Here is a 26382-nt window from a genome sequence, read left to right as displayed (position 1 = left end):
AACAGCAAAACTCCTTTGAGAACAGATTACTTTAAGCAATAGCCAAGTTATAGAGTGAAAAAAGGCCATTTGAAATGAAGGAGGGAAAATTGTTTCAGAGAACCTGAAGTACATCATGAATGAAAGGTCTTTTTGGTGGTAGCAACAGACAAGAAACAAGCATGCAAGAGAAATATGACCCTGCCTGAAGAGTTTAAATTAGCTAGGAAAGGAAGGAGACAGAACCACAAAGGAAGAACAGCCTCAAACAACAGGTCCAGTGACCTACCTGAGGGCTGGTGGTATAGTTTACTTTTAATGGCAGCCAAAATTGGGTAGGCCAACAGACTGATCAACAACAGACTCTTGTACAAGGGAAGCGAAGTGTTCTTCTCCAATGCAAAAGATGGAACTCTTCAAGCAATACTTTGACAAGGGCACCCTGAAGTACAGTAATGCATTCAGCCTTTGAAAATGTGTTACTCTAGGTTATATATAGTTTGACATGGTACCAAGAAGACATGCTGTTGTAAACTGATCTATTGTATGGGGGCTGATAGAGTGAAAAAGCAATATGATTTAGAGAGGAGGTTCCTCTAGGGGTCTTATTAGAGTATATAAAGGCTTAGGCAGCTAACACAAGACTAGGGAAAGATGAATTTCTACTGAGCTGCAATAGAGTTCATGAACATGACTGGAAATCCTAACAACCATGCATGCTTCACCTGCTAGGTTAAATGTTCATAGAAACTTCAAAGTTTAGAACTTCTATAATATTGGTAACATCTACTATAAAGATCAATAGAAGTTCAATATGCTTTAGTGTATTCATCAAATTCTTTGATGAAAAATATACCTATTTAAATAAGTGGATTCATTCTTTTTGGAGAAACTGACCACCAAAGCGTGGACTAAAATAAAAATATCTGACATAAAAATATCATAGATTTCCATAATAAATGGTATCAGAAAAGCATAGTGTAGGTTCAACTCAAGTGGTGTGTTAGTAAATGTCTAATAACTGGCTTTTTGGGGGGAAAAGGTTCTGATTTGTAGCATTCTCCCAATTTTCATGGTTAAAATACTCCAACCATATCTGTTTTCAAACTAACAAATTTATATCACTGAATGTAGGGTTGAGAAGTGATACAGTGAGGTTCTAACAACTCTGGTAGGAGTTCACCACAGAATTTAGATTAAAAACATCATTTCAGGGATACCTGGGTGGCTCAGTAGGTTAAGCGTTTGCCTTGGGCTCAGGCCATGATCCCAGGGTACTGGGATCGAGTCCCGCATCGGGGTCTTTGCTCAGCGGGGAGCTGCTTCTCCCTCTGCCTGACGTTCACCCTGCTTGTGCTCTCTCTCTGACAAATAAATAAAAAGAATTTAAAAAAAAACAAAACATATCATTTCAAGGGGTGCCTGGCTGACTTAGTCAGTAGAGCATATGACTCTTGATCTCCAGGTTGGGAGTTCTTAATCTCCGGGTCATGAGATTGAGCGCCACGTAGGGTATAGAGATTACTTAAAAAAAATCATTTCAAGAAAGATGTCATATAATTTTCTGTTAAGAGATTTCCAAAGAATAGGGAATTTAAATTAAGAATTTTATTGGAAATCTAGTTTCTATATGTACTGGTTAGGGGATTTTATTCTTTTGTTTTTTTATTTTTTTTTTGTATATTTGACACAGAGAGAGAGAGAGAGAGTGCACAAGCAGGGGGAGCAGCAGAGAGAGAGGGAGAAGCAAGCTCTCTGCTGAGCAGGGAGCCCAAAGCAGGACTCGATCCCAGGACGCTGGGATCAGAACCTCAACCAAAGGCAGATGCTTAACTGACTGAGCCACTCAGGCACCTCTGGTTAAAGGATTTTAGAGCCTATGCCTTGAGACTCAATTTCCTCATCTCTAGAATGGATCATTGTAAAGAGTATATGAGATGATTCATGGAGAAATTATTTATAATATGTTATTGTTATTTTATAATTCTAAACCTAAATGAGTTCTATTGCCAATAAAATGAAAATTGACAATATACCACTAGCTGAAATCTAGATCTAATTTTAGTGCTGGCAGTTTTTAGGGATAGAAGGTCACCAATCAAAACTGTAAGATGAATTCTATTAATGGCACACAGCCAGTTTGTATTGAGACTACAACTGAGGTTGTAGTCCTAGCCCTAAGCTAGTTCAATTTTCTCTTTCATGTTCTTATATTACCAATTTAATGGAAAAGTCATAGTTAAATTAACCAGACAGAGTCTCTAATAAAGGGTCAGGTGGAGCTCTCATGGACATTAGAAATATTATTTACTCCAAAATAATTGTGCTATTGAAAATAAAACAAACAAAAATACACGATTATGAGAATGGGGTTGTCAGAAAGTAAGAAACTTGTTTAAGATCACTTAGTACAGGTAATTAGCAACCTACCTGAACTGAAGTCATAGCTTCAGATGCTGTCTAGGAGACTGGCCAGCAATTCTGATAAACTAATTCATGTGTGATATTAACACATGAACATGCCATGTCCTTTAAGGCATCTCCTCTAACTATAATAATTCTCCAGTTAATTAGCCACCAGGGTGAAATGGTCTTCAACAAAACCAAAGACTGCAAGGTCAGCAAATAAGCAAAGTTTAGCTGCAAAAATCTGCTTAGGTAAATCCTTCATGAGGAAGATAAACAACAACAACAACACACACACACATACATGAGAAAAATAACACTTTACAGACATGAATTGTGGCCATTCAATAGTCATAGAAACTCTATAGTTTTGACATGCCGCAATAAAATGTTTATTATATGAGGGAAACTAGAGTTTGTCCCAAACTTCTGAAGTATTTTAGGTTTTCTTTCCTCCCTCCCTCTCTTTCTCTCTCTCTTTTCAACCTATATATGTTGTATTTTTTTTTTTATTTTCTATCTACAGGAGCACGTTCAATCCCTCAGTCTCAGTTCTTTCTGCTGGCTAAGCAATCCAGGGGCAGCTTTCAATTTACATTCTTATCATGGAATTTTTAAAGCTGATAATTCTAATAAACACTTTACCAGTTACCCTACAGATTTTTGCAACCACCTCAAGCTTTTTACATTTTCTATTCAAACTTTACTTTACATTGCCTATCATTTCTTATAAATTTCTGAAACTTTCCTCTGTCTGCCTATGTTTTATTAGGGGAAAGAGTGGAGAGAAATGTTATTTCCCCTTCAAGTATGAGGTATTTGGTTTATATATTAGAGGCATGCCTTTTCCTGAGAACTCTATCAAGTTGTTGTGACTCTTCAGACAAAATACTTATTAGACTAAAGAATTATGGTAAGTTGTTCATATGTGTTTTAGTTTTAAAAAATAAATTGTGCAAAACTGAAAGAGCCCTTAAAGTGCAAATGCCTCCACCATTTGACTGGGCAGTTTTGGTACAAAATTAATTTCAAAGAACCACATTAGGAACCACTGTGGGTTTGCTACATACAGTGTTGCCTCTACTGTAAAGCCTTGTGTTTAACTGTGTATGCATACATACTTTATTATCAGACCTAAATAAGGTCTTCTCTTTGGCTTTCAATTGGCTCTCAAAGAACCTGGTGTTGATTTGCTTACACTTTGCATCTTCAGGAAATGTTACAAAAGAAAATCAGGAAAGAGAGATGTTTGGTTACTAAATATTTGTAACTATTTACATAGGTTGTCTAAGGCCATAGTTCTCAAATTTAGCGTGCATAAAAATCACCAAAAGTGTGTGTGTGTGTGTTTATGTATTTTTAAAAGATTTTATTTATTTATTTTAGAGATGGAGAACCAGAGAGAAAGAGAGAGCAGGGGGTGGGGAGCGGGGCGGGGGGGCAAACAGACTCCCTGTGGAACCCATGGCTGAGCTTCATCCCATGACCCTGAGATCATGACCTGAGTCAAAATCAAGGGAAGGCCACTTAACCAACTGAGCCGCCCAGTCATCCCAAGAATAACCAAAAGTGTTTATTGAAATGCATTTCCCGTATCTTCCCACTCAGGAATTCTGATTCAGGAAGTCTTGCAAGTGGGTTTTGCAAAATCTGGCCTACGAAGTAGTAAATTCAATGAAGAAAAAATCTGTCAAACTGGTTTATTAACTTTATTTTTTTCTACAAATGAATTGACCAGATAAAATAGTTGATTAAAAACATCTCCTTTAGGTAGGTTCTTCAGGTACTTATCTTCTAGATTTCATGTGATGTTAGCGGTAGTATATTTTAAAAGACATTTAAACACACTTTTCTAAATTTTACTAGCATTGCACGTTTTATCACATGAGTTCATAAGAACTATTAATTGCATTTCTAATACAAGCTATGTACTTCAAACAGAATTTTAGCCTAATGTCTTGATTTTAAGGTTATGATTTGTATACAAATAAGGGATTTAAGACTCATCTGCACTAGGATCAAAGCCTGTAAAGGAGAGTGTGTAGTTGGCATCATGCATAAATATATTAGACTTTCTCTTAGAGATAAAGCAACAAGAATATTTAATTATTGCAAATTTGTGGGGGGAGCAGTGTATAATATATTATTTATTGTGACATTTCATGCTAGATTAAGCAACTTCATAGTAATGCCAATGTCATTTAGAAGCTAAAGAATTAAAATAGAACTCCCCAGAAGACAGAAAAATCATCATAAATCTTGTTTTATATCAAAACATTTCTTTGCTAACAATTTAACTTTTCCCATAAATATTTCTTTACAAAGTAGCTAGCATGGACCATATGGTACAATGTAATATTTTGTTCTTTTGTAATATGAATGAAACCCAGATGCCTAAAATCCATTTAAAAAGTAGCTATCCCTAACAAACCTTATTTCCAGAGTTTTCCATATTGTAGGGAATTCTACTTATAGCAAGGACGAAATATAATATTTAGAACTATCTTTACTGATTGTTCTTAAGCTCTTGATGATAGCCTTTCAGTTTTTTATTCATCAGTAGGACAAAACATAATTTCATTTATTTATATTTATTTATTTATTTATTTATTTATTTATTTATTTATAATAATATTTGTAAATATTTGTAACTATTGACATAGATTGTGGGAGGGGAGATGAAGAGAGGCAGTCTTTTTTTTTTATGATTTTATTTATTTATTTGACAGAGAGAGAGCACAAGCAGGGGGAACAGTATAGGGAGAGGGAGAAGCAGGCTCTTCTCCAAGCAGGGAGCCCGATGTGGGGCTCAAACCCAGGACCCTGGGATCATGACCTGAGCAGAAGGCCATCTGAGCCACCCAGGTGCCCCTATTTATATTTATTAACTCAAGATTTTTCACTCAAAAAAGTGAAAATACTGTTAAGAGGCAGAAGATGTTAGACCCATGGAAAGAAAGATTTCAGCATGTGTCCTATAGGAATGTTAGAAAACAGGAATATTTTATGTATTTACAATGATTTACACAACAGATGGGAGTTATTGAATTGGTCCCGTGCATCTTATAAGTGATTTTATATTACCATTGCACTTCAGGGTTCTGCTTTGCCCCTAGTACCCAGACCCCACATGAACAATGAGAGCAAAGAAGTCAGGGCAGGCTTTTGGGAATCAAGAAAATGTGTGTGGGGATTAGGAGCAGCCCTGAAATGTGGGAAAAAAAAAATGTTTCACAAGAATATGCTTGTATAATTTATTTTTCCTGATTAAGTAGAATTATATTATAAAAATTATATACATATATATGAAATACATAAATTAGAGATAGATATAGGGTTTTGAAAACTATCATTCATTAACAATTCTGGAGCTAAATATTGTATCAAGAATGTGTCCTTTATCATAGGCAGCCTCAATATCTAGACTGTGCTAAGCTAATCTTAATGAGGATAGTGAAAAGTAGGTTGAGTCTTTATTTTTGACTAAAACAGCTTTACTTTTCAATTGTGCTTTATTCAAATAAAGGCTATGGTTATAAAACTGTGATATGCATTTCAAGTTTGAGATTCAGCATAAGATGATTATATACTAACATATAGAAAAAACATTTGATTTTTATAGATCATTGAAGAGCTTATAAAAAACGTTCATCAAATGCATTAAGAGAAAACAGTACAGCTTTGAGTCTTACATTTCAAAGTCATAAGAAAGTAAATTTTGTATTTATACATTCTTTACTAGCTATTGCATATTGCATAAAGTATTTAGACAAAATCAACATGTAAACTAACTAAATTCACTTTGTCAAACCTGTTTGGAAACCCCGCCTTTTATTTCATTCTTGTTCATCTACACTATTCTCCAATTTCTCACAGGTCTGGAGGCTGAAAAGTCCAAGATCAAGGTGTTAGCAAGATGGATTTGATCTTGGACTTCCTAGCTCCCAAAACTGTGAGAAATAAATATTTGTTGTTGAACCCACCCAGTCTATGGAATTTGTTATGGCAGCCTGAGCTTACTAAGACAAGTACCAAGGTGCCAGAGCCTAAAGTATACTGTTCTGCCATATATTTTCATATAAGCTTTACTAAAAACATTCTTTATAGGTAGGAAAGAAGAAGGCTTAAATATCTCCTACCCCTATCCCAAATGTGTTGTAAACTGTCTTTGCCAGTATAAGGTAACTTAAAATTAATGCCAACCAGGGGACTTTTAGGACAGTGAAACTATTATGATAGATACATGTCATTATGCATTTGTCAAAATTCATAGAATGTACAACACAGAGAATGAACCCAATGTAAACTATGGGCTTTAGTTAATAATAGTGTATCAACATTGGCTCACCAATTGTAACAAATGTACCACACTAAAGCAAGATATTAATGGGGGTAGGGGTATACAGGAACTCTCTATACTTTCCTCTCAATTTTTCTGCAAACACAAAACTACTTAAAAAATTAATTCCATTAATTAAAAAAAAAAGCCGGGCAAGTATTACTTAGGTTACTTAGGGCAAGTGTTATAGGTCTATTTTAATTGAGGGTTTGACCCAGCAAAAAATTAATGTGATAAGAACTTTTTTATGGTTCTTTTACTGATATTATATATTAGTCTCTATCCTGCTTACCTAAAAGACATTTTCATATAGAAGAAAAATACATGACTAGTTAAAATTTCAGTGAATTGAGTCATTCTTGTGGTAATTGAAACATGGAGGCATAGAGTGAAAAAAGAAATGAACTTGGATTTAAAATTTAAGCTGCATTCTCCCTTCCTCCTTCCGAAATAGCATTTGCACTGGGAACTGAGCATTACTGAAGTGGACAGAGTAAGCAGTTCCTCTTCTGATAGTTTTATAAGTAAAAGACTTTTAATGGTAGTAGACGCTGCAGGCTCTCTAGCTATACTTTTCTAATGTTATAGTTATGTTTGACCTAGATCCCTAATTTTTTAATCTTGCTGGCTTATTTTGAGAGCAAGAATGAGGAGAATCAGGAAACAAAGATTGCAAGGATTCTAGATAAGTACAATCAGTAATTTCACTGCCACTATTTTACATTGACCTATTATATGGATACTCACAGCTCCACATTATCAAGATTGGCCTCATTCATGTAGACTATCCATTCATCACATAATACTGACCATGTGCTGTGAATAAAACATGGGCTAAAGATCCGTCACTTATTGATGTGGGCTGCTATTCTTGAGTTACACATGTTTGGGAGACTGCTTTGAGTCTTGAATGTCAAATAATGGAAGCTTAAACTAGATGAAACTAAGACTTGTTTTTCTTCTCTCTTATGCATGAATTGCCTCTGTCATATCATGATGCATGCTACTTATTTTGCATGTGCATTGGATAATTGCAAGACAATATCTTACAACCCATTGTAGAAATGTGACTACTATTACGACAACTAGTAACTATGATAATTATAATAATAAACTGTACTTTTTGTAATTAAGCTCTACCAAACCAGTGGTTCTCAAACTTTGATGTCCTTCAGAATCTGGAGAGTATTCAAACCCAGATTTCTGACGTTCTGCATCCACAGGCATTCTGATTCCATAAGTCAGGGCTGGGCTAATGAACGTGCATTTCTAACAAGCTCATAGGGAACGGGCCAATGCTGTTGGCCTCAGGACTAGTTTGAAAACCCCTATACTGAACCAAATCATTGATGACAAATCTTGCCAAAGCTTCAACGGATTAAAAAAGTTTTCACAATGAAAAGAGGGTCCCGTTATGAGAGTTAAGCACGTGTCAAGGTTTCTTCCCAAGATGTTTTTAGAGGAAGGCAGCCTAAGAAAGAATAACCATGTTATTGAATATGTCTACACTGGTACTTGATATTCTTTCAAATTCTTGCTCTGCTAAAATTAGAAATAATTCTTTTTTTTTAAAAAAGATTTATTTATTCATTTGAGAGAGCGAGAATGAGAGAGAGTACATGAGAGGGGGGAGGGTCAGAGGGAGAAGCAGGCTCCTCGCCGAGCAGGGAGCCCGATGCGGGACTTGATCCCAGGACTCCAGGATCACGACCTGAGCCGAAGGCAGCCGCCCAACCAACTGAGCCACCCAGGCGCCTGAGAAATAATTCGTAATGCACACTTTTTTTGACCTTCTGGTGGCATCTACTTACCCATCTCTAAGATGGATATTATTTTCTGAGATAAGATATTTCTCCCAATCATTAACCTCTAAAATATTTTCTTTTTTACTTAGTCTAAATTTCATATGAGAAGAGAATGCATGAAAAATGAAAGATGGCACATGGGTGACTTACTTTAATTTCCATAAGGAATATGTGGTACCATGATGATTAAATTTGTAGGGGTTCTATATATATGTGTTCCATGTAATGAAAATAATTTATAACCTGAACTGCTTCTCTTCAATGGAACGTGTAATGTGCTTCATGACAAAAACAGGACCTATTTTTTTCTTTCAGATTTCTAGTTATAAATTGTCAGGAATGGATGAGAGCAGAGTCAAAGTATTGAAATACTGAAATAGAAAATCTTTTTATCTAGGTAAAGAGAGCCATAAAACATTTTTGTTAATCACATTACTGTTTAAACAAAACAAAACAAAAGAGGAAATTGAACTGTGCTTAAAAAAAAGGGATAGCACTGGATGAAGTAAATATCTTTAGTTTCTTACTCAATTCGCAAGAACTGATGTTCATTGTTCCTGTGTCATCTTATAATAAATGCTGTATTTGGGTTTTTAAAAGTTTTTTTTTAAGACAAGGTAATATTACATTGTATATTAACTAGCTGGAATTTAAATGAAAACTTAAAAAAATAAAGACAAAGAAAATATTCTGGATAATTCTATGAACCACAGACCTCCTAACAGCTTTGGTTTCACAGAATCTCTCTTTGCTGTAACAATGATGATAGATGCCTAACTTTTGTTGTTATTTAATTAGAAAAGAATGTGAGTTATATACTCAGTATGAATGTCTATCAGTATTTTTAGACTTAGTGATTAAAGGAATAGCAGACATAAGGTGAAGGTGAAATGCTATGATGTGACTTTGAAAAAAAGTGTATACATGATCAAAGAATTTTAGGCTGCAAGACAGTCAAAGTTAGGGTTACTGGGGAATTTGAGTGGGTTTTATCTCCTGGAGATCTGTCTGCTTTTAGTCCATTCTCTATTATTACATGTATTTGTTCCTGTTATTACAAATGGAACACTTGGCATTGAAAGTGATCATCAGTTATTGCTTGTTGTTTTAATGTATTTCTGTATACAACTGTTTCTATTTTTAAAAGAGTAGGCAATATTTAGGAGCTAATTTAAATTATGGTTGTCATGTCTTCAAATTAATTATTTAACAAGTAGAAATTAATTCATGCTGAAGAATCATGTTTTCAAAGCCAAAGAAGAATGAGAAACATTAACTCTCTTATGTTTCTTCTCAAGTTGAATATTGATTACTAAAAATTTTTCTATTATGGTATATGCCATAAATCCTACGAATGTATATGTAAACTGGTTACCTCTACCTGATGGTCTTGCATCTCTTCCTCTTCATTTCAAGTTAAGAGCTTTTGAAATTCAGCACACTATTAGTGCTTTGCTGATACGTACAGTATTTTGATTCGTTTACCATATTTACTCACACATCCATCACCATCGCATAATTGCTGTATGTAGAATTTTGTACAGATTAATTTGAATTGAGTGACTTACAAAGTAAGAAAGAAAAGGGCAGCAATTATGCAAGTAAATATGGCATATAATTCCCTTTCTGTTTATTCAGAATGCTGGCATTAAGTACTAAAACAAAAATTCATTTTATCTATTTCTTGACATTTTCTGTTGCTATTATTTTATAGAAAACAGGGTAAAGAGAAAAACCTAGAAAGTTTGTTTGTACCTTACTTGTCACTGATAACTCCAGTTTTTGTCTCCTTTGTTCTTTCCCTAAGGAATTGACATTAGAGTTCAATACAAGTTTTTGTGTATACATGTATATTTCACTCCCACATTTTAATTAAAAGAGTTATTTAATTATGTATTATAATCTGCATATATAAAACTTTTAGAATCTGTGTATAAATATACATGAACCACACAAGGATTGTAATAACAATTGGTGATAGTTTTAAAGTTTTGTAATTTGCTAAAAAATCTCTCTTAAAAAAAAACAAAACACAAAATCATTATAATTCCTGAATGCCAGAAGCAGACTTAATCATTTGCAATTAAAATAATACATCAGTCTTTTAGAACACTTCCATAATATAGCTTCCTTTCACTCTTACTTATATTAATGTTTAATGGAACTATCATATATAACGATTTGGCATATTTGCATGCATTTTAGAGGTATGCGACTAATTTATGAATCTTTGCTCATGCCTCTTCATAAACCAGAAGTAAGAAAGGGGAATAAAGTATCACAATAGGCCAACCTAGAATATTCTAAATTTGTCTCTGAAGACTATGGAAGCACTCAACTTCCCCTGAAGCATGTGGTCTCAGAGCACAATCATGTATGTGTTAACAAGGAAGTAGAACTGCCTATGTTTGCCTCAATTAGCAGCAACTCTTTACTTTTCTTACCAGAATGATTCTCGTCCTTGTTCTTTTATTTTTATTATTATGTTATGTTAATCACCATACATTACATCATTAGTTTTTGATGTAGTGTTCCATGACTCATTGTTTACGTATAACACCCAGTGCTCCATGCAGTACGTGCCCTCTTTAATACCCATCACCAGGCTAACCCATCCTCCCTCCCCCTCCCCTCCAGAACCCTCAGTTTGTTTTTCAGAGTCTATAGTCTCTCATGGTTCATCTCCCCCTCCGATTTCCACCCCCTTCATTCTTCCCCTCCTGCTATCATCATCATCTTCTTCTTCTTCTTCTTTTTTTAAACATATAATGTATTATTTGCTTCAGAGGTACAGATTGTGCAAGACTGTTGAATCACTGGTCCTTGTTCTTGCTAGTGGTCTGAGACCAACATAGCTTCTCTGAAGTTCAACAAAATGCAATTCTTATTGCTCTGCATGCTCTCAGTCCGAGTTTCATTTACTGGGTTTTAGATGTTGCATATGAATCTAATTACACTATAACCATGTGTGATTATCTCTCATTCAGCAGATTTGCCGGGTCCCAGAGACTAATTCCTCTTCTGAAAACTTTTACCTGGTCGTCCCTGTCACATTCAAATCCTGCCGTTATTTACTCAAGTCTATAATATCTGACAGATCCCTCTTCCAACCTTTTTCTGTCCTGTCCTTTGTCACCTAATTTCCGGTAAGAGTAAAATCTGCTTGGACATAGATTGTGCATTGAAAACACAAGAAAGAGAACTTACTATATATTAAGGTGTAGAATAGTGACAATAAGTTAACATAGCACTGGCGAGATTTTTGTGAGAAATATATTTTGTTTACCTAGAGAAGTTTTCAAATAAACTAGGCTCAGACTTTTAATATATGACACATTAGAATCACACAGTGACATTCACAATTGAACTATTTTGAGATTTAAAATATTTATTTCATATTGAAATCATATGGATATCATAAACTCTAAAAAACAAAAAAATGCTATTTGGAAAGGACCTGAAAATCATTTTGTTTCATCTCCCTTCCAGTACTTAAATCTCCCTCTCTAGTACCCTGACAAATGAAGAACAATATTATTTTGAAAATGGCTCCTTTTGGGGCACCTGGGTGGCTCAGTCGTTAAGCGTCTGCCTTCTGCTCAGGTTATGATCCCAGGGTCCTGGGATCGAGCCCCGCATCAGGCTCCCTGCTCCGCGGGAAGCCTGCTTCTCCCTCTCCCACTCCCCCTGCTTGTGTTCCCTCTCTCGCTGTGTCTCTCTCTGTCAAATAAATAAATAAAATTAAAAAAAAAAAGAAAATGGCTCATTTCTATAAAAAGGATTATACAAATGTTCCTAAATGTAAGGAAGGTTGAAAATATGTAAATTTGGCAAATCTTAACAAATTGAATGCACTTTTTTTCAAGATTTTATTAATTTATTTGAGAGAGAAAGAGAGGTAGCAAGAGAGAGCACGAGCAAGGGAGAGAGGGAGAAGCAGGCTCCCCACTGAGCAGGGACCCCGAAGAGGGACTTGATCCCGGGACCCTGAGATCATGACCTGAGCCCAAGGCAGATGCTTAACCATTGACTGAGCCACCCAAGTGCCCCACACTAAATGCATTTTGGAATAAAATAGCTATTAATTTATTTCTGTAGAGACTCAAACATTACAGAAAAAAGATCAGAAGATCTGGCATTCCTAGTAGACAACAACTGAATAAAATGTCAATCAAATCATACCAGATTGCCAACAATATGACATGCTAGAGATGGGATGTTGTCTTGGTATAAGTCAGGGTTCTCCAGAGAAACAGAATTGACAGGGTCCATAGATATATATATAAGAATGGATTTATTATAGGAATTGGCTCACACAGTGATGGAGGCCAAGAAGTTCCAGGACCTGCTTCCTGTAAGTGGAACAACCAGGAAAGCTGTGCTGTAATTTACTCAGAGTCCAAAGGCCTGAGAATCGTGAGGGCTATGTCAGAGGGTAGGAGAAGATGAATGTACCAGCTTAAACAGAGAGCTATTATAGCTTCTCTCTGCCTCTTCTGTTCTGTGCAGCCTCTTAACAGATTGGATGATGCCCGCTCCCATCGGTGAGGGCGACCTCAGTCTACCAAATCAAATGCCAATCTCTTCCAGAAACACTCTCGACAGACACACTCAGAAGTAATGTTTTAGCAGCTACCTGGGCATTTCTTTGCCCGGCCAAGTTGACATGTAAAATTAACCAACACAGTCATCCTATTTTAAACATTGGTGAGGTGGTATTAGAATTTTGTTTTGTTTTTATGAATTGGGATTTTTTTCATCTTAAAATAGATGGAAAAGAATGGAATTTTTTTTTCTTTTTAATTTACTTCAGATCAGTGTGGAAAAGCTAATTCAGTTCAAAAGAACAAAGAGCTGACCATGGCGAACATCAAATTTGTGAAGTTATGTGAAAGAGACTTAGGTGACCTGGTAAAATGGATTACAGGAGAAGAAAACTAGACCACATTATGAATGTTTCTAATTGTAACTGACGTCCAAACAGTGTACCAATAGAGCTATTTAGAACATTTGGTTTTATTTTTTTAAGTAAAAGAAATTCAGTAATGGTTTAGACTTCAACAGCCCAGAAGTAGGTTATTTGATCTACTCTTCTCTGACCATGGTCATGTTATTATTCCTTACATGTAAAGAAAGAAAAAATAATTTTTTTTTCTTATTAATGCCACTACCTCCCAACTCCTTACCTGCTTTAACTGGCAATCAACACAGTTTTACCCAGAACTTTGGGTTTCTCATTACAGAAACCTGAATGAATGAGTGAATAAGTTAAAGTAGACAAAGATATCTGATTTTACTTCTTTCCAGGGGAAGTGTTCTGTATACAAATATATATGATATATATTATATCTATATATAGATATAAATAGTCTTAATTGACAAGGATTAAGACAAAGCTGAAATTCAGAGCTCCGGCTCTCCTGCCACAAATACCAAACATCATCCCTTTTCTTGAACTAGATCTGGCTTTCCAAGTGGTTTTTAACATCCCATTTGTCTGTTGTTCGAGGAGAGGTTAATTTGTATCATGAAATCCAAATGGAAAAATTGGCTAATTATAACAAATATGTCTTAACTATATTCAAATGTGTAACTTTTCATGTTCTTCCTGGGCAAGTGTGCTTTTCCTATGGCTGTTTTTAAATCTCTTTAATTTCATATGATTTCTAATGTTTGAAATTGTCACTTTTGTGATGAAGTGGTACATAGAGTCTATATAAAATGTTTTCATAAACTTTAGAAAGTACAATTAATTTCAAATAACATATACTTTCCCATTATTTGCTAGCCTTGACACAATAATATTTTGATGAAATTTGATAAAATACTGGTTAACCTAGGATTCCATATAATAAAAACCACAAGATTAAAAAATAACATTGAAAAGAGGGCTAAAATTAAAAGAAAAAAAAACTTTATCTGGAGTTCCTCCAAATAAAAGAAATACCTGTCTTATTAGTACACAAATATAAGTGGTCATAAACATAACTCTGTGTACTCAAAAAAAAAAAAAAGTTGGTACATTTCTTATCAGTATCTTTGTCCTTTGCCCCGTCTTCTCCATCATGCATATTTAAATAATTTAATTCTAAGTAGAAAAAGTGATATAGGGTTCAAAAGAGACTGTTCTGCTATAAATTACCAGACAATAATTCTCTTTTGGGAATCATAAAGGCTAGTTAAATGAGTTGAAGAAGTACGATCTTTTTATTTTATTCTCATGTCCTATTTTCAGTTGGTTTTTTTAAATTTCAAATCACCATGTACAGGCATAATAAAGCAAGGATATCTTTATTTCAAACTATCTTCTAAGAATTTTGTATAATAAGATTTTCCAGTAAGTTTCTGCAAAGCAGAAAAAGTCTGGGAAAAAGTCCAGAACGTCTTGCTTGACCTGGAATGTGAACATAGTTTCCAGAAAGAAATGCATTAACATGTTAAGATTACGAAGAGATGGAGATCATACTTTAATCTATGACTTTCTTTATGATATTTCCTAGAATCTTATCTTTAAATTTTAATAAGCCCGGTCTTTGAAAATTACAATACTTCACCTTGTCTATCAAATTATTTCCAAGAGAAGGATCCATGAAGGTGCTTCCACATATGTGATTAATTTATATATCTAAATTATGTTTAATCTCCAGAATCACTGTTAGGAACCTCTAAAAACAAGATTCATTTATTAATTTGTAACATTACTCAATAATTTTTTAGAACTAGATAACAAATTTGTAGCTACCGTAATTTGAAGGAGAAAGGGCAAAATACATTTGGAGAATACAAAATAGAGAAAGTACAGCTGACTAAATGGCTGCCTTGTCAATCAAATTGTACAGTAATTGCAAACCATAGATAATAGCTCATTTTATCCAAGTCCAAGAATTTAGACTGTGGGTGGAATGTTGTAACTGAATGTATTTTACAAGTGAAAATTGTTTGATTAGAAGATCAAAGAGTACAAGTTACAATGTCCATTGCTCTCTACCCTGAAATTTGTTTATTAGATTCTAGATTTTTTATAGGTTCATCTAGGATTGAACCTTTTCTTGGCAGTATAAAAGATAATAGTTGGCCAATCAATCTATTAATAGTATAAAAGTCAACATTGTTATGTCATAATTCCTCTCATAAAAATACTTCGTTTTAACAGTCATTATTTTCTGAATTCATACTAAAATATTAGAAAATGACACAGCAGGTATTGTTTGTGTGTGGAATCTTTCGTTTGGAATGTAACAGCTACTTTATCAAATCATCCTCAGCAGCTTCTATCTTTCAGCAATTTATAAAAGTCACAATAGCATCAGCATTATTTCCTACAAATAATTAATTTCACGCAAAACCTTCTGTCATCATTTTGACTCTGTTTAACTCTCCACGTACAAGCTATTGAAAACATATGCCTATTAGTATTTAATTACATTTTGCTTTGGTTGATTCTAACGTTAGGAAAATAATAATATTTCAGTTCTTAGAGATGAAACATAGAAACCTTTGTTTTGTACTTTTTGTACCTATAACTCCAGTGGAACTGCAAGATTTGTAATATAACATTTGAAGCCATGAAGGAAACTGTGTGTGTTGTAGTTAACCCAAGGATAGCTTTTGTACCATTTCAGCTGTAACGAGATATTTATTCTTGTAGTTATGCTCGTAGTACTGTTCCAAAAGTGATTTCTGAATCACCTGGTACAAAATGTATCACTATTAATGTAATGCTGTTTATTTTACTATGAACCATCAAGTACTTTCTCACTTGGGTTATACAACTCATATCGACCCTAGGTGTGTATACAATTTATATGTAAAATGAAAAAAAAAAAGCACATGGTAAAACAGTTCATGAAAAATGTATATTTATACATTTAAATAGTAATGGCGAAACAATGTTCTCACCAAAGTTAAGATGCAAAAATTAAAAAAATATATATATATACATCAGCCTTACTAAAGGAATTGTGTATTATACAAAAGTAATGGAAGACATTTATATAACAGTCTACATCCCTCATCCATTTCTATTTTCTCTTGCCCCCATGTAGTTTATTAATCAGATTATTTTGCTTCTGTAGGGTTAGATTATTGCTAATATCACGAAACACCTTAATCTAGCTGAATTATAGCAGATCCCCTATCAATGGGCTGAACTGAAAAGCATTTTTAAGGACATTAATAGTTAAATTCTCTGATCAACACTGCAATGCAGACAACAATATTCCTTTGGCTGAAAAGTTTAAGTTCCTGGTTTAATTGATTGTCATTTTGGCAATAAAATATCAATTGAATTTTGAAAGAACTTCATTAGAGAGTTCAACAAATGTTTCATTTTGGTATGGAAACAGTAAATTTATGAGAAAGGCCTGGATATGGGATCAGAAGATGGGGTTTGTGTCCCTCTGCTTTGTTCTCGCTTTGTAGAATTCCATAAATCACATAAGCTCATGTTCAATTTCATCATTTTTTCTATAAAAATAATAATACCTCTTTCAGTGTTATTTTATGATACAATGATATCAAATATATTAGAAAGCATTTTTTGTACAACATGATGAAAGCAATTTCATGCTTATAAATTATGTGACTCAATGCTGGGAGCTGGGCATAAGATAAACGAAGGAGTAGGCATAGTCTCTGCCTAAAAAAGAGTAAGAGATATGCACAAATAACTGTTATAATGGACTGATCTTATATCACTAAATATAAATATTATATTTACACTTACTATAAAACCTAGGTAAGCCACTTTAACACTTTTCTTGATGAAAGTTCTTCCACTTCAAAATGAAATGGTTGACCACATTTATAGCATGGACTCAGGATTAAGTATCACATATTACTTGTTTTATATTCATTAACATTTAAATGACCAATGTATAGTGAACACTGAAATAATCATTAAAAATACAAAGATGTAAAAGACAGTCCCTACACTCCCATTTATAAAATGGGAGACATAGATAAATTATAAAAATAATTATATTCTAGGATAAATATTGGCAAGTTATTCCCTATGGGTCAAATCTGACTCCCTGCTTGTTTTTATATGTCCTCAGAAGTAAAGATGTTTTGTCTTGCTTTTACTTTTTTAAATGTGAAATTTAAAATGCACAATGATTATTACCTTTCTGGAAAAACAGTTGCTTAATTTTGCCTCTAGATCCACAAAGCCTGAAATCGGCCCTCCTACAGAAAATGTTTGCTGAGCTCTGATCTAGAATGATGATCAAAGTGAGTGGAGTATCAATAGGTTTCTTTTTTTTTTTTTTTTTTTAAGATTTTATTTATTTATTTATTTGAGACAGAGAGAATGAGAGACAGAGAGCACGAGAGGGAGGAGGGTCAGAGGGAGAAGCAGGCTCCCCGCCGAGCAGGGAGCCCGATGCGGGACTCGATCCAGGGACTCCGGGATCATGACCTGAGCCGAAGGCAGTCGCTTAACCAACTGAGCCACCCAGGCGCCCTCAATAGGTTTCTTTATAAGGGAGGTTAGATGGGGAAAATCAGAATGACCACATAGAGGATTATGTAATGTAAATAATATATAGGGTTAACTAGGCAGAAATGGGAGGGGTGTGTGTGTGTGTGTATGATATTTTGGAAGGAAAATGTGTGTGTGTGTGTGTGTGTGTGTGTGTGTATGATATTTTGGAAGGAAAACAGAGAGAATGTTCAAATACTGGGGACAAGCATGGGCAAAGGCATGAAACTGAAGGTGAGGACAAGTTCAAGAAGGCTGAAGTACATGTCCTTCTATGTCCTGCCTAAGGGATTTTATCCTGAGCCCAGTCAGTGTACTCTAGTAATAGACAAAACAAAGACAGAACAATTATGATCATGTTTTTATTTTATAAGAGACAGTAAACAATAAAAAGATTGGTAGGAGACTATTACTATAATCTGAGAATTGTGAATAAGCAGATGGAGAGAAAATGGATGGATGAGGGCATAAATGAGGCTAGGAGATAGAGAAATAATAGATTTAGAAGCAAGGATGCTTTGTTGTTGCACCTTGTGGGACATGGTTCAAAAAGTCCAGCTGGTAAGAGTACATGGAAAATGAGGAAAAAGAGATCTTGAAGCTAGACAATGCTTTCAAGAATTTCGTCTATTAATGGAAAAGAAGGTACTAGCTAGGATTGGGTGATGTTTCCTGAACTATAAAATGGGGATTATATAACTATTTACTTAATAAGCTTATTGAGAAAATTACACTATTGAATAATTCAAAGTGGTTTGAACTGCACCTAATAAGTAGTAAGTGCTAAATTAATATTAGCTATTATTACTTCATTGGACAAGTTGTAGAACCTGAATCTCAGATTCCTGTTCTGTAAAACTAGGATAATAATGCCTATCTTTAGTATTTTCAGGGTGATCTTTGTAAAGAGCTTTCATATCACAAGGTTCAGGCTCAATTGGTGTAACTCAATTAGCAATGCTTATTTTCATACTTCAATATTCTCTATACCTTCCTTCCAAATCTCTCTTTCTTTCTCCCTCTCTCCCTCTCCTTCTCTCTCTCTCTCTCTCTCACACACACACACACACACACACCCCTGTCTAGCTAACCCCGATATATCATTCACATGAATGTACATACTGAGAAGGAGTCAAAGTCAATAGAAGTGTTAAAGACATAGTAAAGTTGCAAATATATGGTGGGGTGGGTGATGTGAAAAAAGACTGTGAGGAAATGAAAGGATTAATTCGGAACCTAAACTAACTGAACAGAAAGAAAAATGGTTACTGATGATATTCTATACATGCAGCGAGTTAAGTTTGTCTGCTGAGAATTTGGATGGGGTGTAGGTAACAACTTTAAGGTTGGCACCAAAATTTTGGAGGGACTGTTGAGTGGGGGAAAAAGAAATAAAAGTACTTTTGAGCTAGTTGAGGGACCACCTGAGTTTGAAAATCACTGACTTGGGGAAAGGGAGGGGAAAAAAAAAGAAAATCATGGACTTATACTTAATTGCATGGTTTTCTTCAGCCATGCTCCTTTTTTCAGTCTACATGGATACATGAAGGGGTGAGGTTTCCCAGAGCAGACTAGGAAAGAGGACAAGATGGGATTGAGCTGTGGTAAAGTCGAAGGCATTGTTGCTGTATAACATGACATAGTCTTTTAGTTGTGAGCAAAATGTAATGTCTGGGCATAGCTTCGCTAAAATCGGGACAGAATAGATCAATGAATTTGGAAATCTCCATGAAATTGAAGAACTTATATATTGGCAGTGAATGAGTGAGAGATGTAGAGAGACTTGGTCCAAGAACTGGTAATTGACATCAAAGATACCATTGGAAGTATCAGATTTACTATGACTTGTAACACAACCTAGGTACAGCCATGGGAGTGAGAAGCCAATGTCTTCAATGAGCTATGGTAGGACAGTGTAGAGTTAGCAGAAGCCAGAGTATAGTGGCAGAGGAGAAGGGTGACCTGAAAATTGTTGACCGAGAGGCTTGCATTTTGGAGAAGAGCCAAGAATTTCTGCAAAAATTACTGGTTTCACGTTTGTAAAATGGAAATTTGGAGCGAGTCTCCCCACCCCAAATTGTGGGGATTTAATGGCTGAATTCTATAGTTATTTTCAATTCTAAAAATCTATGATAATTTATATTAGTAATAATTGGAATTAGAGGTTTTATTTCATGCATTGGAGGAAGAGATGAGAACAATTTAGTAGTCCCAGAACTTAGTGCACATGAAACATCCCCCAAAGAATGTGATCAAAATATAAATTCCAGACCATGATCCTATACATACTGGTTCAGGTGCCTTTGAAAGAGTTATAACATTTTATTATTATTTTTTTTAAATCATTCCTCATAGCAAATAATAAGCTTTACAAATAGATCTGTAAAATACCAACTAAGTACTGAAGTCTCTAATATTACTCTAATATTTCCATCTGTATGTATAAGGTCATAGTCATCTCATACTATTTAGCACTTTTTTTGACACTCCTTCAGGAAAAACAATTCACTATGCTCCAATCGTAGTGTTCATTATTAATTTGAGAGACAAAAACAGAATAAAAAAATTCTAAGCACCTCTAATAAATACTTAAGGTGATGCATTTCATTCTGTTGAGATATACGTATTTGAAAATGTGTATATATATTATATGCATTATACATTATATTATATATTGTATATTATATAGATAAAGAGAGAGAAAGAGGGAGCATATATACATTAAGATCTCAAAATAAAGGCATACAAAAATAAATTAAAATAAGATAAAGGCATACATATTTCTTTCTGAGTCCTCTATTTTTCCACAAAGGAGAATTTTTAAGCTAATAAAATATTAAATATGGAATATAATTTAAAACAGCTAACTACGCTTTGAAGTCCATATTTAGCCAAGGCCTAGAAAATATGTCAAATGACCTGCATAAATTGCTGTCCAAGACTACCCTATATAGTGATCATTTTATCTACGTATGTGTTTTCTTTTTTTTAATACAAGGAATGAGTGTGTGTGTGTTCCTCCTCAAACAGACTGCTAGAATTACATTTTTTTTTCCATGTGGTTGGTGAATGAACTCAGTTAGGAAAACCATTATGGATTGCCTCATTAGAGGATTCCTGAAATTGCTTACTTGTGACTACCCACCTGGAAAGCAATCTCTTGCTCCTTGGCCAGAGCACTGGAGAAGTTGGGGTTATTGAACCCTCTGTCATGTAAAGAGCTAGCAAATAAAGATAGGTTATGCTGAGAGAAATCACAAAACTCCATTGTGCAGATGAATTCTGATTTGCATATTGCCCCACAGACCCAGAGAATAGAATTGTTTTTTCAAATTATAGGTTGTATAGAAATGTGGCTAGACTAACAACCAGTTTTTTCTTTGAATAGTGCTTTAGTGTACAAGTTAACTATTTCTCTGTGAATTGCATTATTTTGAATGAATCAAAAGAGAATGTCTACAGGAAATGATGCTTAGAATCATACCAGCACACATAGATCACAGCACTCAGAGATTACAATTTGAAGAGTATCTAATTCATTCACTGGCTGGGATCAAAATCATTCTTTTGGAACCCTGGAGCCAGGTTATGTCTCTAAGCTTTCTTTGTATTTCCAGTGCCTATTATAGTTCCTGACATCTGTAGGAAATCAGTAAATGTTTTTTAAAAAACAATGATAGTGTATATCAATTTACTTATTAATTTTGCTAAATTTGCTAAATTTTAGCAGTATCAGGGTTATGGAGTTTTCCTAATATCTTGTTCAATTTAAACAGATTTCCTCGTATTCTTTTAGTAGAAATAAACTTCAGTAATTATTCTTTTATTACTGTTTATATTCTTAAAGATTTTTCACTAACTGCTGTTCTTTTATCAGCGAAAATCAGTGTGTAATTTAATTTGTTCTTAAATTTCACTTTTATGTTTTATTATTTCTGCTACCATGCCTTAACCTGGCTTAATATTTTAATTTTCACCTTTTTTCTTTAGCTTGAGTCCTGCAAACTAAGTACATAGCTCTAAAAACCAACTTACTGTATTAAAATATTGTGTCAAACTTTGAGATTCTTTCTCAAAATTTCAATGTAATCATATAATCATTCATTCATTTATCCATTCAATAACTAAGGGCCCATCATGTTTTAGAAACTGTTATACACATTTAGAAAATAGCTATGGAAAAAAAATTATTGCTTTATTTATAATTGTTACCTGTACTTTGAATTCTACATTTCCATGAGGATTATTGACCGCCCAAATTATATATTGTCACTCTGCTTTGGTTTTGTACTGTATCTCTTGTTTTGTCTGCTTATTTTAATAAAAGCTTATGCTACAAATTCCTGATAAAGCCTAAAATTAAAGGCCATTTTGAAGTCTAATTTCTGTCTTATTCTCTGAGGTTCTAAGTACTCTAATTTAGTATTATCTAAAAACAAAAATAAAATTGCTGAGCTATGATCTCTCAACACCTAAATTACTTGTCCATGTTAACCTGACCCATTTACAAGCTAAGTAGGATCTTCCTGTCTCACTTGAGTTTGTCTCATTGTCTATTTGTAGTATTTTCTATCCACAATACAGATATTGCAGAGTGGAGATAATACAATATACTAGTATATAATGATTGTTTCCAACTAGTCAATAATTTACATTTAGGGATTATGTACAAGTCTAGATTTTATCATTTTACTTTTCAGGTCCTGCTCTCAAGGAGTTATTCAAGTAATAGATGAAAACTCAGCCTAATTCATACAGTAGTTCATACTATTCATATCACTTCTTCAATATTCTTATCCATGTGCCATCCTTACCTGTAATTTTTATATTTTTTGCCATAGCCAAGAGCTGAAAACCTTGGACTTCAGAATTAGGCACACTCAGCTTTCAGGAACAGCTCCTTAACTTTGTAGCATGGTGACCTTGGACAAGTTTGAACTTTTTTCTGTGTCCTTATCAGTCATAAAATTATCTCTCCTACTCCCCTCAGAGGATAATTGTGTAAATTACTTTGCACTGTGTTTGGTACAAAATCAATGCCACTAAATGGTAAGAGCGATATTCAGGGCTCTTATATTTTAAGCCATTGAACATTTGACATTTTGTGGGCCAGTGTGTTCTTATAAAATGAAGTGGGATGAGGCAGCTCACTTTGATTTAAGGTAATGAGAAGATAATATGTGACTGAATTAGGTAAATATGGAGAGAGAGGTTTGGTAGTTCCATGACTTGATTAGGCTGGGCCTGATATAAGTAAGCACCACACTTTATTTTGCCAGTTTAGTTCACATTCTGAAGCCTGATGAGGTGGGAATAACTATGGAAAACAGTAATTAGTTTGAAAAAAAAAATCCAAAAGACAAGAATCAAATGAGAGAGTTTATTTAGTAAACTAAGTAAGTCATGTAATTTGTTGCAGCACTGTTTAAGGATTTTGATTTCTTCCTTCCTTTCTTTCTTTAAGATTTTATTTACTTATTTATTTATTTATCTTTGTGAGAGAGAGAGTATGCAAGAGAGAGCCCGAGGAGGGGTAGAGGGAGAGAGAGAATCTTAAGAGGACTTCCCACCCCCTCCTACTGCGGCAGGGTCCACAAGATGGGGCTCCATCTCAGGACCCTGAGATCATGACCCTAGCAGAAACCAAGAGTCAGAAGCTCAACTGAACTGAGCCACCCAGTTGCCCCCTATTAGGGATTTTGATTTTTTTTTTTCCTTTGCTGGAGGAGTTGAGAGACTTTCAACCACTTGATACATATTCTTTAAATTTAGCTTCCAATAGGTTTTAGAAGAGTAAGTTCACTTATCTTTTTTCTTTTTCCTTTGAGCATGTTTCCAGTAAAATATATGGGTCATACATGTATCAGATATCAGCATTCTACCAGTGTTCCAAAGAGTAAATACATTTTGGCACCGTGGGTATTTATCAGGTGATTAGACTTTTACTAAAGCAATGAATCATTATTCAACTAAATCTCACTTTAGAAAGTACATTATAGTAATATTTCTCTCAAAAATAGTTGTTTCAAGGGGTAGATATTTTTAAAAGTGTTGGTAGTAAAATAAGTTAAATGTGAAGGAATTTGAAAATAAAGGTAAACATTCTAAGGGCGCCTGGGTGGCTCAGGTGGTTAAGCGACTGCCTTCGGCTCAGGTCATGATCCTGGAGTCCTGGGATCGAGTCCCACATCAGGCTCCCTGCTCGGCAGGGAGTCTGCTCCTCCCTCTGACCCTCCTCCCTCTCATGCTCTCTGTCTCTCATTGTCTCTCTCGCAAATAAATAAAATCTTAAAAAAAAAAAGAAAGAAAAGAAAGGTAAACATTCTAGATATCCACCATGTTTTTACTTGAATAAATGTTATTTTTATTGGAAGTGTACATACCTATTACCTAAATGATGTTCACACCTCCATATATCAAAACATTCACATTTTTGGTCCATCAGACCCTTCCATTCCCTTCTCTTTTATGAAACTGCATTAGAAACAGCCTATAGGGAATTTTCATCTTAACTCTTAATATATTTGTATAAATCACATTTTTGTTATTAATCACACATTCATTAGCTTTTAATGTGATAAGAAAATTTCTATTATTTTTTTAATATAAAGAGAAAGCATTGTTATTAAGAAAAATATACCAAAAGAAAGAAAACTTACTCATTAACTCATTGTGTAAACTATTAAAAGTTCTCATGGAACTTCAGTACAATCATTGTACTCAAAACTGTATGTTAATGTTTCAATATGTCTTGACATTTTTTTCTTTCAGTACTTTCTCAATAGTAGATAATAACAATAATAATAATGATGATGATGATGATGTAACTGGAATCAAGGCAAATAGAGGACTTTGAATTCTTTTGCTTTTATTTTTTTTTTGCATAGTATTCGTCTTTGAACATATTTCTAACCACAAAAATTTTATCAAAAATATAATTTTGATTACCAAAATTTATTTTATACTGTGAATTTTAACAAAAATTAATCATCTTCTTATTTTGGAACATTCAGTTGTTTTTCAGTTTCATTTTTATAGAATATATGATGCCACAATGAGCACCTTTGAATGCAGATGATTTTCTGCACATTAGTACTGTTTGGTTTTCAACTCCTGGCGTTTCAAAGAAACCACATTTAACACTTTTCTATAAATATAAGTAAAGGACAACTATTGGGTACACCCTTTGGCAATCAACCTAGTCAAAATTATGTTTATTGATTCCCTCTTATAAGCAGTTGTAGCTTCCAATCCTGTTCTACTTCCAAGACAAAAGAATAATAGTTAAGGGTTATATACCATATCCTGAGAAATTTTTATTTTAATTCTTATGTGGGCCATGCATACAAAAATAGTCATAAAGAACAGATTGATAGATATTTCATTTTATTTCTCAATTAGTACGGTTGCATTTTAACACCTGCTGTTCACAAAGACAAAGTTCAATAGATAATAAATATGTAGAAGGGATTTGAAATGAGTTTTGAGAACTATATTTTGGGGAGGGTATGAGAAAAGCTCACACATGACTTACTAATGAGTTGATTTTAGTTAGTGTGAAATTTTGATTGAATGTAAATTAATTTATCACTTTCTCTACGAGTTGTAAACAAATTCTTCTGTTTTTTGTTCAAAATTTTTCTATGTAGTATTGAAACGCTTCAGTGATTTAGCAGAAAATCAGCATATTTAATCATTTTAATATCTCCAGCCAAAATGATTGCAGTCAATTAGCTCAATCAACAAGTTTATCCTCCAATATGCCATACATTTTGTGCCACCTGTCTGTCCCTGAAATTTTCATGGACAATCTACCACGACAAATAAAAAGTGTGTATTAAAAAGGCAACGTAGTGATAGCATTTGCATTCTAGGAATTTTTCAACCAAAATATTCAGTTATCAGGAACATAAATTAGGTTAAAATAATTTAAGGTCAGGCTCAAAGTCATCTTCTTACTATATAATGTAAAAGCATGGTGGTTTCATTTAATGTAAAACATTCTTATAAATCAAAGTAATTATTTCATTTTATTACATTACTTTTGGAGAAATTCAACCTAATGCAATTCCATTAGAAGAATTGCTTACATGCAATATATTTTAAAATTAAATGGTAAGATGAGTACATTGCAATTATAAGACAGAGTACCTTAGAGTTAACGTATTTCTGTGGCTTTTTCAGAAGCACTTCTCCTAAATTCATCAGTGGCAAAAGTAGAAAAGATGGCAGAGATGCATTAACTTGTGTCTGAGTTTGAAGGAGTTATGGTACTATATCAATTGATATGCTTGTGTCTAAAGAAGGTGCCATTCCATTCTAGTTATAATTAAGAAATACAGTTGCTACTCAAGGTTGTAAGAACCCAGAGA

At 34.1% G+C, this 26382-nt stretch overlaps 1 protein-coding gene across 3 annotated transcripts in view; it reads left to right on the top strand.

Moving 5' to 3' along the window:
* CADM2 (cell adhesion molecule 2) overlaps positions 1-26382 on the top strand; it is a 1012057-nt gene that overhangs the window by 418462 nt on the left and 567213 nt on the right. The gene's annotated exons all lie outside the window — the stretch shown is intronic.

Source organism: Leptonychotes weddellii, chromosome 1 (assembly GCF_054177405.1).
Source record: "Leptonychotes weddellii isolate Sample4059 chromosome 1, ASM5417740v2, whole genome shotgun sequence".
In the NCBI taxonomy this organism is placed as follows: Eukaryota; Metazoa; Chordata; class Mammalia; order Carnivora; family Phocidae; genus Leptonychotes; species Leptonychotes weddellii.
Note: the sequence above shows the minus strand (reverse complement) of the source record. Positions and strands in the feature narration are given on the sequence as shown.